The following is a 12,359-nucleotide window of genomic DNA, read 5'->3' as shown; positions in this document are numbered from 1 at the left end:
AGTTCTCATATTGTTTTCTTGAGCTCGTACATAGTTGCCTTCTTATAGGCATGGTTATGTTATTCATGTTACGTTCCTCCTAATGCTTTTGCACAAACTGGAGAAGGCTGACGCCGTCCAGGGGTGTATACTGCAGAGGAAGAGCCATGGTTAATCTTTTTCAGATTATGCATAGTGTTGCCTCCTAGTGGACAGCAGCATAACATCCATGGTCCTGTGTCCCCCAATTAGAGGCTAAGAGAAAACGATTTTACGGTGAGTACACAAATATCTCCTTTTCTTTATCGCTTCATTGGAGGACACAGATAACCGTGGGACGTCCAAAAGCAGTCCCAGAAAAGGGAGGGTAGAAAGGAAACGAGAGAAGGGCTCAAGCTGGCCGGTACGCAACCGTCGTCTGCAGTACCTTCCTACCAAAAACTGCATCAGACGAGGCCTGGGTATGAACACTATAGAACCTCGTAAAAGTATGCAAGGATGACCAGGTTGCGGCCTTGCAAACCTGCAAAGCGGAAGCCTGGTGACGAACAGCCCAGGAAGCCCCGACAGCCCTGGTGGAGTGGGCCCGCACCCCGGGAGGGGGCCGTGACTCATGCACACGGTAGGATTCCGTTATCTCAGAACGAATCCAGCGAGAAATTGTGGACTTGTACGTCTGAAGGCCTTTCCGGCGACCCTCGGAAATGACAAACCGAGTCGGATTGGCGAATATGGGCGGTTCTAGAAAGATATATCCGAACGGCCCTGACCACGCCCAGGTTGTGAAGAGACTTCTCTAAAGGATGAAGAGGAGAAGGGCAAAAAGAAGGAAGAATGATATCCTCATTGATGTGGAAAGCAGATACCACCTTGGGAAGATATTCGGGGACAGGTCTGAGAACGACCTTGTACTGATGAAGAATCAGAAAAGGGAACGGCAGGATAATGCTGCCAGCTCGGAAACCCTCCTAATTGAAGTGATAGCAATGAGGAAGGCCACCTTCCAGGAAAGAAGGGAAAAGGAAACGTCCTGAAGAGGTTCGAAATGAGCCTGAAGCGCACCGAGAACCAAATTGAGGTCCCAAGGTTCCATCGGAGAACGGAAAGGAGGAGCAAGATGAGCCACTCCCTGTAGAAAAGTCTTTACTTGAGAAATGGAAGCCAAGTCCCTTTGGAAAAGAATGGATAAGGTGGAAACTTGACCCTTTAGGGTACTGAGGGACAGACCCGAGTCGAGACCCGACTGCAGGAAACCAAGGAAGTCTGGAGGGAAAAAGACATCGGAAAGATGTCATGAATTTCGCACCATCGAAAGAAAGCCTTCCAGTACTTGTGGTAAATGCAAGAGGAAGCTGGTTTTCTGGCTCTGATCATGGTCTGTATGACCTGGTGAGAAAAACCAGACTCCCTAAGGACTGTGGCCTCAACGGCCATGCCATTAAACTCAGGGACTGAGAACTCTGGTGGAAGAGCGGGCCCTGTGAGAGAAGGTCTGGGCTGTCTGAGAGTCTCCAGGAGGTATCCGTGAGCATATTCACGAGCTCTGCGTACCAAGGGCGCCTTGGCCAGTCTGGTGCTATCAGTATAACAGGAATCCCCTCTAACTTTATCTTTTTGTCCTGGAAGGAAAGAAGTCTGCCTCCCACCCTGGAAGGAGTTCCCGGTGGGGTCGACCTGTCACTTGGAACAAAATCTATCGGAACGAGGACCAGAGGACATTGAAAGTTGGCTCTTAGTTCGCCATCTGGGGGCTGGTTTGTAAGAGGGTCTCCTTCGTTTACCTGAAGCAAAGGGACGCTCCTGTTTAAGAAGAGGAATCCGAAGTCTGAAATTGAAAGTGTCTGAAAGTCCTAGGGCCTTTTCTGTCGAAGAAATGTTTTTGTCTAGACTGAGGGAGGGAAGTGCTTTTTCCCCTGGTAGCGTCCGAAATGTTCTGGTCTAGCCGAGATCGAAAGAGTCTGGAACCCTGAAAGGCTAAATTGGTGAGAGACTTCTTAGAAGTTGGAAACAGGAACACATGGGCTACTCGCACAGTGAACAAGTCTGTAGGAACATGCTCACACACCACCAAGAAACTTGAAGACACAAAAGAGCATAGTAGAACCAAAAACACTCAGTTTAAAAAAATCACAGTAATCCGCAAGTGCTAGTAAAAAGATGTAAAAAACAGGGTATTTGGTTGATACGTTTTTTGCAAAAAATGTATACTAAGCTGCTCCACCAAACGTCAAGGTATACCCATACCAGAGCAGTCCTAACTGATGTATACAATCCCTATCTGATGTATTTAAAAACCTGATCATCTGTATATTACCTGTGTGAACAGGGTTCAGAGAGGAAAAGTCCATGTGGACAACTTCTTAGAAGTTGTATCTGTGCTCCATGCTTTGAGCCAAAGAATACGGCCTATGATGTTGCTACTTGCCCTGGCAGAGCAGGCCGCTGCATCTAAGGAGGCAGCCAAAACATACTTGCCCACGTGGCCAATCTGGTCTGCCAGATCAGCCAGTTCTTGCGAGGAAGCCGAAGCCAAAATGCCTCAGCGAAGAATCTTGGCCCAGGCAGAAATGGCCTTTGCCACCCAGGTGGAGGCAAAATTGGGGCAGAGGGAAGCACCTGATGCCTCGAAGGCTGACTTAGCTAGAGTCTCGATCTGCCTGTCCGTCGCGTCCTTAAGAGATACACCATCTGGTAAAGACAGAACTATTTTGGAGGAAAGATGGGAAACCGGCGGGTCCACTTTTGGAGATTCTGCCTATTTGGTAAGATCGGCGCTAAAAGGGTATAAGACGTCCCAAGTGTTTTCTACCCGGGAAACGCTTCTCAGGATGCTCCCCGTGCTTAGACAGGGTAGACTCAAACTCCTCGTGATTGGGAAAGGAGCGAGAAGGAGGTTTTACCCGTTTAAAAGAGACGGAAGGATCCTGTGAGGAACCTCGTCCTGTTTAAGCTTAAGGGTTTGAGAGATAGCCAAGATAAGACTATCTACAATTGCCTGCATGCTAGAAGTCTGATATGAGTCCGAGTCAGACCCGGACTGGAAATCTACATCCGACCCAAGGTCCTCCTCAGGAGAGGGGAATTGGGAAGAGGCAAGCAGCTTGGGAGCTGCTGAGGGACCCGGAGAGCTGGAAGAAGAGGAAGACAGAGACCTCTTTCTAGAACGGCCGGTCGGAATGTCCTTTTGAGGGTCGGTATCAGGTGCTTGCGACTCGCCATGAGAGACGATCGGAGCACTAGTGGCTGCCGACAGCTGTGGAAGTCGTTCAAGCGTCTGGACCAGAGACTGGGACACTGTAGTCAGGTCAGAGACTGACTGGGACAGGGCAACGGCCCACTCTGGGGGAGGTGGAGTGTACTCACCCTGAGATTCGGAAGCTTCCTGCAGTGCAGACATGGTAGGAGGACTGCAGGACTGGCAGAAGGATGACAACTGACCGACAGACCACTTTTTCTTGCAGCTTGAGCAAGCGTAGTGCATGATGGTGGGCTTCGGAACAAAAGAATTGGATATATGTAGGCTGTGCGTTGATATTAAGAAAAAAGTTTGGAGGGTGTGGCTAAGCGTATAGCCAATGGCCGAGAAGTGAGAGAGACCCTTGATTGGTCCGGCGGCCAAAAGGGGTGTGCTACTTGTAACAGGATATCGCTGAACGCCAAAAAAGCGCGGGCGATAGGGGGGGCCGACCGGCCCGAATGTCAGTGAAAACGAAAGTAAAAGGAGGAAGCCTGCGGTGCACTGAAGAGACAGGTGGCGCCTGATCTTGAGCGCGGGCAGGTGGAACACGCAGGGACTAGATGGGAGGCAGCGCTGACGGGTCCAGGGAAGGGGGGAAGAGGAGAGGCAGAAAGTGGCACGCAATTGAAACAAACTTGCCCCTCCCCCCGGCATATCTTCATTACCTTGTCCGGCGCATATATGGTGAGGGTCGTCCAGGGGCCCAAGGGAGAAGAGGGACGCTGGAGAGAAGAACCCTCTTCCAGGAGGCGGCATCAACCCCCTTAGGGAAGGTGGGGGGGGGGGGGGGTCACCGCTGGTGACTACCGCCTCCCTCTCAGCCTTCTCCGAGGAGAGGGTGAGGAGGAGATTTTGGCAAGGACCAGCCACCGAAAGGTACCCTGAAGCACCAATGAAGGCGCAAGGGAGAAATGTCCTGCCAGCAGGCCTGAGTGTTACCATGTGGGTGACACCACACTGCTCGCTCAGCCGCTATTGATGGGAAGGCAGAGTGAATTTTACACCCTGATTCCCTAAACGCTGAATCTGAAAGACAAGAGTAGAGAATTAGTAACACACTACAAACCTGTAAGGGAAAATTGATTAGCTGCGCATCTGGAGAGATGCAGGTCTGCCTCCTACAGACACTAAGCATAAACTGAGGTACTTGGTGCCTGTCAGTGGGTGTGTATACTGCCGGGGAGGACCTGTTGGTTTTTTGTTTTTTTCCTTTTTGCATAGTATCAGCCTCATAGCAGCAGCAGCATACACCCACGGTTATCTGTGTCCCCCAATGAAGCGATAAAGAAAGATGATTTATCAATCTACCTGCGATGGGTGAGGGTCTGCCAACCTTCTGTTTGACACGAGACTTGATGTGGTTGTCTTAAGGTACCAAAGGCAAAAAATTTGTTCTATCATCCCTATCGGGATGGTGGTTGTGTCCTTCTTTATACACTTAGGTCAGGGATCTTATAACTACCTCGTCTAAAACCGTTTCATACATAACCCTTTGACTGGTTCTTGCAGGGCCCTGCACCCACCATCTTGTCTCAAATTTACCCAATCTCCGTGGTCATTGTCGTGGTCCCACTTCTGGTTTCATTCACATCCGGTCATTGTTTCAGTGATTGCTCCACTTTCAGATGAAATCCCTTCTCCATCTTGAGCTCAGAGAAATATCATTCTGCCGGTCAGTGCCGCAGCCATGGCATATGTCAACGACCTGGGTGGCATCAAAACCATCATTATGGAAACGCTTGGGCTGCCTCCAGAAAGCCTTGTTTCAACATCTCCTTTCCACATTTTGAAGGAAAATTACTGGATCCTGTTGAGTGGGCTTTCCACCCCATTGTCCTTGCCCAGCGCTACCAGTGTTGGAGCATCTTCAACAGCGATTTTTACAGCTGCTGTAACACTTCACATGGGTATCGCAGGTCATCAACAGAACTGCTCTGGTTGCCCCGCAAGCTCTGTTTTCACTCCTATTTTCCGATGCCTGTGCGTCTTGCTCTTTTGTTTAAAATGATTAAAGGCCCCTTCACACTAAGCGACGCTGCAGCGATACCGACAACGATCCGGATCGCTGCAGCGTCGCTGTTTGGTCGCTGGAGAGCTGTCACACAGACCGCTCTCCAGCGACCAACGATGCCGGTAACCAGGGTAAACATCGGGTAACTAAGCGCAGGGCCGTGCTTAGTAACCCGATGTTTACCCTGGTTACCATCCTAAAAGTAAAAAAAAAAAAAACACTACATACTTACCTACAGCCGTCTGTCCTCCAGCGCTGTGCTCTGCACTCCTCCTAAGACAGTGTCACGGTGATAACTGGCATGCCTTATCAGCGCTGCCTTAAGGTACCTTCACACATAACGATATTGTTAACGATATCGTTGCATTTTGTGACGTAGCAACGATATCGTTAATGAAATCGTTATGTGTGACAGCGACCAACGATCAGGCCCCTGCTGGGAGATCGTTGGTCGCTGAAGAAAGTCCAGAACTTTATTTCGTCGCTGGATCTCCCGCGGACATCGCTGGATCAGCGTGTGTGACACCGATCCAGCGATGTCTTCACTGGTAACCAGGGTAAACATCGGGTAACTAAGCGCAGGGCCGCGCTTAGTAACCCGATGTTTACCCTGGTTACCATCCTAAAAGTAAAAAAACAAACACTACATACTTACCTACCGCTGTCTGTCCCCGGCACTGTGCTCTGCACTCCTCCTGCACTGGCTGTGAGCGTCGGTCAGCCGGAAAGCAGAGCGGTGACGTCACCGCTCTGCTTTCCGGCCGCTGTGCTCACACAGACAGTACAGGAGGAGTGCAGAGAAGCAGAGCGCCGGAGGACAGGCAGCGGTAGGTAAGTATGTACTGTTTGTTTTTTTTACTTTTAGGATGGTAACCAGGGTAAACATCGGGTTACTAAGCGCGGCCCTGCGCTTAGTTACCCGATGTTTACACTGGTTACCGGCATCGTTGGTCGCTGGAGAGCGGTCTGTGTGACAGCTCTCCAGCGACCAAACAGCGACGCTGCAGCGATCCGGATCGTTGTCGGTATCGCTGCAGCGTCGCTTAATGTGAAGGGGCCTTTACTCACAGTGGTCACCACGCTGCTTCTCATGTCAGGCTGACTCGCTGAGTTTGCCTCTTGCAGCACTCCTCAGCACTGCTACATCTGTATGCTGTTTCCTCAAGGTTAAAGAGAGGCTTGGCCAGATCCTGCAGGACTTTAACCCTGCTGTGTCCTGCAGGGATTGCATTCCCCAGCCAATCACCAGCCAGCAGGTTCTATATCTGGCAGCTTTCTACTCGCCTGATATAAGGTTCTAGTTCAGTCTGTCTAGATTCCACTAAGGTGCTGTCTTGTATTGTCTCTCCTGTTTTCTGCCTGCTTTCCTTGCCTTATCTTGAGTTCTCCGCTCCTGACCTTGGCTACTTGCATTGAACCTGTGCTGCCTGTCCTTGCCCCGGATTGTCTGACTGGTTGTCTTTTCTCCGTCCACCTGTACCGCGTGCCTGAGTGTCTGACCCTCCGGTCAGCTGCTGCAGGGACTGCCCCGGAGTAGTGCCTGGTGACTATCAGCGGCAAAGTCTAGCTTCACCACCAGAGGGATCTAGTGAATACCCGGTGGTCACAGTGGGTCCACCCCCACCAGCGTCACAGACAGAACCGCTTCCTGCCCTTCTAGTGGTCAAGGACAGGCCCAGATGCTCCTGGCAAGCTGATCTCGTCAGTGGTTCCCTGGTGACTTCCATCTTTTTCCATAACTGCTCTGCCAATGTGCCCTCCACTTTCCTTTATGGTCCTGTAAATCCCTTAACTATCGAGTCCAGGTCAGCCATGAGCTAAATATAAGCAAGAAGTCATACTTCCCTCTGTGATTGGAAGGTATACGTAAGTAATTTGGAGATGGGCCGATCACATCCACATTTTTTTTTAACCCCTTCCCGACCTGTGACACAGCGTATGCGTCATGAAAGTCGGTGCCAATCCGACCTGTGACGCATATGCTGTGTCACAGAAAGATCGCGTCCCTGCAGGCCGGGTGAAAGGGTTAACTCCCATTTCACCCGATCTGCAGGGACAGGGGGAGTGGTAGTTTAGCCCAGGGGGGGTGGCTTCACCCCCTCGTGGCTACGATCGCTCTGATTGGCTGTTGAAAGTGAAACTGCCAATCAGAGCGATTTGTAATATTTCACCTAAAAAAATGGTGAAATATTACAATCCAGCCATGGCCGATGCTGCAATATCATCGGCCATGGCTGGAAATACTAATGTGCCCCCACCCCACCCCTCCGATCGCCCCCCCAGCCCCCCGATCTGTGGCCCGCTCCCCTCCGTCCTGTGCTCCGCTCCCCCGTCCTCCTGTCCGCTCCCCCCGTGCTCCAATCACACCCCCCCGTGCTCCAATCAAACCCCCCCGCACTCCGATCCCCCCCCGTGCTCCGAACCACCCCCCCTGCACACCGATCCCCCCCCCCCCCCTGCACACCGATCCACCCGCCCGCACACCGATCACTCTCCCCCATGCTCCGATCCCTCCCCCCCCGTGCTCCGACGCCCCCCCGTGCCCTGATTTCCCCCCCCTGTGCCCTGATCTCCCCCCCTTATACTTACCGATCCTGGCGGGGTCCGTCAGTCTTCTTCCCCGAGCGCCGCCATGTTCCAAAATGGCGGGCGCATGCGCAGTGCGCCCGCCGAATCTGCCGGCCGGCAGATTCGTTCCAATGTGAATTTTGATCACTGTGATATAATCTATCACAGTGGTCAAAATAAAAAAACAGTAAATGACCCCCCCCCCATTTGTCCCCCATAGATAGGGACAATAATAAAATAAAGAATTTTTTTTTTTTTCACTAAGGTTGGAGTTAGGGGTAGGGTTAGGGGTAGGGGTAGGGGTAGGGGTAGGGTTAGGGGTAGGGTTAGGGGTAGGGTTAGGGTTAGGGTTAGGGTTAGGGGTAGGGGTAGGGTTAGGGGTAGGGTTAGGGGTAGGGTTAGGGGTAGGGTTTCGGGATGTGCACACGTATTCTGGTCCTCTGCGGATTTTTCTGCAGCGGATTTGATAAATCCGCAGTGCTAAACCGCTGCGGATTTATGGCAGATTTACCGCGGTTTTTCTGCGCATTTCACTGCGGTTTTACAACTGCGATTTTCTATTGGAGCAGTTGTAAAACCGCTGTGGAATCCGCAGAAAGAAGTGACATGCTGCGGAATGTAAACCGCTGCGTTTCCGTGCAGTTTTTCCGCAGCATGTGTACAGCGATTTTTGTTTCCCATAGGTTTACATTGAAATGTAAACTCATGGGAAACTGCTGCGGATCCGCAGCGTTTTCCGAAGCGTGTGCACATACCTTTAGAATTAGGCTATGTGCACACGGTGCGGATTTGGCTGCGGATCCGCAGCGGATTGGCCGCTGCGGATCCGCAGCAGTGTTCCATCAGGTTTACAGTACCATGTAAACCTATGGAAAACCAAATCCGCTGTGCCCATGGTGCGGAAAATACCGCACGGAAACGCTGCGTTGTATTTTCCGCAGCATGTCAATTCTTTGTGCGGATTCCGCAGCGTTTTACACCTATTCCTCAATAGGAATCCGCAGGTGGAATCCGCAGGTGAAATCCGCAGGTAAAACGCAGTGCCTTTTACCCGCGGATTTTTCAAAAATGGTGCGGAAAAATCTCACACGAATCCGCAACGTGGGTACATAGCCTTAGGGTTAGGGTTGGGTTGGAATTAGGGTTGTGGTTATGGTTAGGGGTGTGTTGGGGTTAGGGTTGTGGTTAGGGGTGTGTTGCGGTTAGGGTTGTGGTTAGGGTTACGGCTACAGTTGGGATAAGGGTTAGGGGTGTGTTGGCGTAAGAATTGAGGGGTTTCCACTGTTTAGGCACATCAGGGGGTCTCCAAACGCAACATGGCGCCACCATTGATTCCAGCCAATCTTTTATTCAAAAAGTCAAATGGTGCTCCTTCCCTTCCGAGCCCCGACGTGTGCCCAAACAGTGGTTTACCCCCACATATGGGGTATCAGTGTACTCAGGACAAACTGGGCAACAATTACTGGGGTCCAATTTCTCCTGTTACCCTTGAGAAAATAAAAAATTGCTTGCTAAAACATCATTTTTGAGGAAAGTAAAATTATTTTTTATTTTCACGGCTCTGCGTTGTAAACGTCTGTGAAGCACTTGGGGGTTCAAAGTGCTCACCACATATCTAGATAAGTTCCTTGGGGGGTCTAGTTTCCAAAATGGGGTCACTTGTGGGGGGTTTCTACTGTTTAGGCACACCAGGGGCTCTGCAAACGCAACGTGACGCCCGCAGACCATTCCATCAAAGTCTGCATTTCAAAACGTCACTACTTGACTTCCGAGCCCCGACATGTGCCCAAACAGTGGTTTACCCCCACATATGGGGTATCAGCGTACTCAGGACAAACTGGGCAACAATTACTGGGGTCCAATTTCTCCTGTTACCCTTGAGAAAATAAAAAATTGCTTGCTAAAACATCATTTTTGAGGAAAGAAAAATGATTTTTTATTTTCACGGCTCTGCGTTGTAAACGTCTGTGAAGCACTTGGGGGTTCAAAGTGCTCACCACATATCTAGATAAGTTCCTTGGGGGGTCTAGTTTCCAAAATGGGGTCACTTGTGGGGGGTTTCTACTGTTTAGGCACACCAGGGGCTCTGCAAACGCAACGTGACGCCCGCAGACCATTCCATCAAAGTCTGCATTTCAAAAGTCACTACTTCCCTTCTGAGCCCCGACGTGTGCCCAAACAGTGGTTTACCCCCACATATGGGGTATCAGCGTACTCAGGAGAAACTGGACAACAACTTTTGGGGTCCAATTTCTCCTGTAACCCTTGGGAAAATAAAAAATTCTGGGCTAAAAAATTATTTTTGAGGAAAGAAAACGTATTTATTATTTTCACTGCTCTGTGTTATAAACTTCTGTGAAGCACTTGGGGGTTCAAAGTGCTCACCTCACATCTAGATAAGTTCCTTTCGGGGTCTAGTTTCTAAAATGGGGTCACTTGTGGGGGGTTTCTACTGTTTAGCCACATCAGGGGCTCTGCAAACGCAACGTAACGCCCGCAGAGCATTCCATCAAAGTCTGCATTTCAAAATGTCACTACTTGACTTCCGAGCCCCGACATGTGCCCAAACTGTGGTTTACCCCCACATATGGGGTATCAGCGTACTCAGGAGAAACTGTACAACAACTTTTGGGGTCAAATTTCTTCTGTTACCCTTGGGAAAATAATAAATTGCAGGCTAAAAAATCATTTTAGAGAAAATAAAATTTTTATTTTATTTTCATGGCTCTGCGTTATAAACTTCTGTGAAGCACTTGGAAGTTCAAAGTCCTCACCACACATCTAGATTAGTTCCTTTGGGGGTCTAGTTTCCAAAATGGGGTCATATGTGGGGGATCTCCAATGTTTAGGCACACAGGGGCTCTCCAAACGTGACATGGTGTCCGCTAATGATTGGAGCTAATTTTCCATTTAAAAAGCCAATTGGCGTGCCTTCCCTTCCGAGCCCTGCCGTGCGCCCAAACAGTGGTTTACCCCCACATATGGGGTATCAGCGTACTCAGGACAAACTGGACAACAACATTTGCGGTCCAATTTCTCCTATTACCCTTGGCAAAATAGGAAATTCCAGGCTAAAAATCATTTTTGAGGAAAGAAAAATTATTTTTTATTTTCATGGCTCTGCATTATAAACTTCTGTGAAGCACCTGGGGGTTTAAAGTGCTCAATATGCATCTAGATAAGTTCCTTGGGGGGTCTAGTTTCCAAAATGGGGTCACTTGTGGGGGAGCTCCAATGCATAGGCACACAGGGGCTCTCTAAACGCGACATGGTGTCCGCTAACAATTGGAGCTAATTTTCCATTCAAAAAGTCAAATGGCGCGCCTTCCCTTCCGAGCCCTGCCGTGTGCCCAAACAGTGGTTTACCCCCACATATGAGGTATCGGCGTACTCGGGAGAAATTGCCCAACAAATTTTAGGATTCATTTTATCCTATTGCCCATGTGAAAATGAAAAACTGAGGCGAAAAGAATTTTTTTGTGAAAAAAAAAGTACTTTTTCATTTTTACAGATCAATTTGTGAAGCACCTGAGGGTTTAAAGTGCTCAATATGCATCTAGATAAGTTCCTTGGGGGGTCTAGTTTCCAAAATGGGGTCATTTGTGGGGGAGCTCCAATGTTTAGGCACACGGGTGCTCTCCAAACACGACATGGTGTCCGCTAACGATGGAGATAATTTTTCATTCAAAGAGTCAAATGGCGCTCCTTCCCTTCCGAACCTTACCATGTGCCCAAACAGTGGTTTACCTCCACATGTGAGGTATCGGTGTACTCATGAGAAATTGCCCAACAAATTTTAGGATCCATTTTATCCTGTTGCCCATGTGAAAATGAAAAAAATTGAGGCTAAAAGAATTTTTTTGTGAAAAAAAAGTACTTTTTCATTTTTACGGATCAATTTGTGAAGCCCCCGGGGGTTCAAAGTTCTCACTATGCATCTAGATAAGTTCCTTGGGGCGTCTAGTTTCCAAAATGGGGTCACGTGTGGGGGAGCTCCAATTTTTAGGCACACGGGGGCTCTCCAAACGTGACATGGTGTCCGCTAAAGAGTGGAGCCAATTTTTCATTCAAAAAGTCAAATGGCGCTCCTTCCCTTCCAAGCCCTGCCGTGCGCCCAAACAGTGGTTTACCCCCACATATGAGGTATCAGCGTACTCAGGACAAATTGGACAACAACTTTCGTGGTTCAGTTTCTCCTTGTACCATTGGGAAAATAAAAAAAATGTTGCTAAAAGATAATTTTTGTGACTAAAAAGTTAAATGTTCATTTTTTCCTTCCATGTTGCTTCTGCTGCTGTGAAGCACCTGAAGGGTTAAAAAACTTCTTGAATGTGGTTTTGAGCACCTTGAGGGGTGCATTTTTTAGAATGGTGTCACTTTTGGGTATTTTCATCCATATAGACCCCTCAAACTGACTTCAAATGTGAGGTGGTCCCTAAAAAAAATGGTTTTGTAAATTTCGTTGTAAAAATGAGAAATCGCTGGTCAAATTTTAACTCTTATAACTTCCTAGCAAAAAAAAATGTTGTTTCCAAAATTGTGCTGGTGTAAAGTAGACATGTG

General features: G+C 49.1%; 1 protein-coding gene across 2 annotated transcripts in view; it reads left to right on the top strand.

Moving 5' to 3' along the window:
* Window positions 1-12,359, top strand: part of KMT2A (lysine methyltransferase 2A) — a 160,156-nt gene that overhangs the window by 69,231 nt on the left and 78,566 nt on the right. The window lies entirely within an intron of this gene.

This window comes from Ranitomeya imitator, chromosome 10 (assembly GCF_032444005.1).
Source record: "Ranitomeya imitator isolate aRanImi1 chromosome 10, aRanImi1.pri, whole genome shotgun sequence".
Taxonomy (NCBI): domain Eukaryota; kingdom Metazoa; phylum Chordata; class Amphibia; order Anura; family Dendrobatidae; genus Ranitomeya; species Ranitomeya imitator.
Note: the sequence above shows the minus strand (reverse complement) of the source record. Positions and strands in the feature narration are given on the sequence as shown.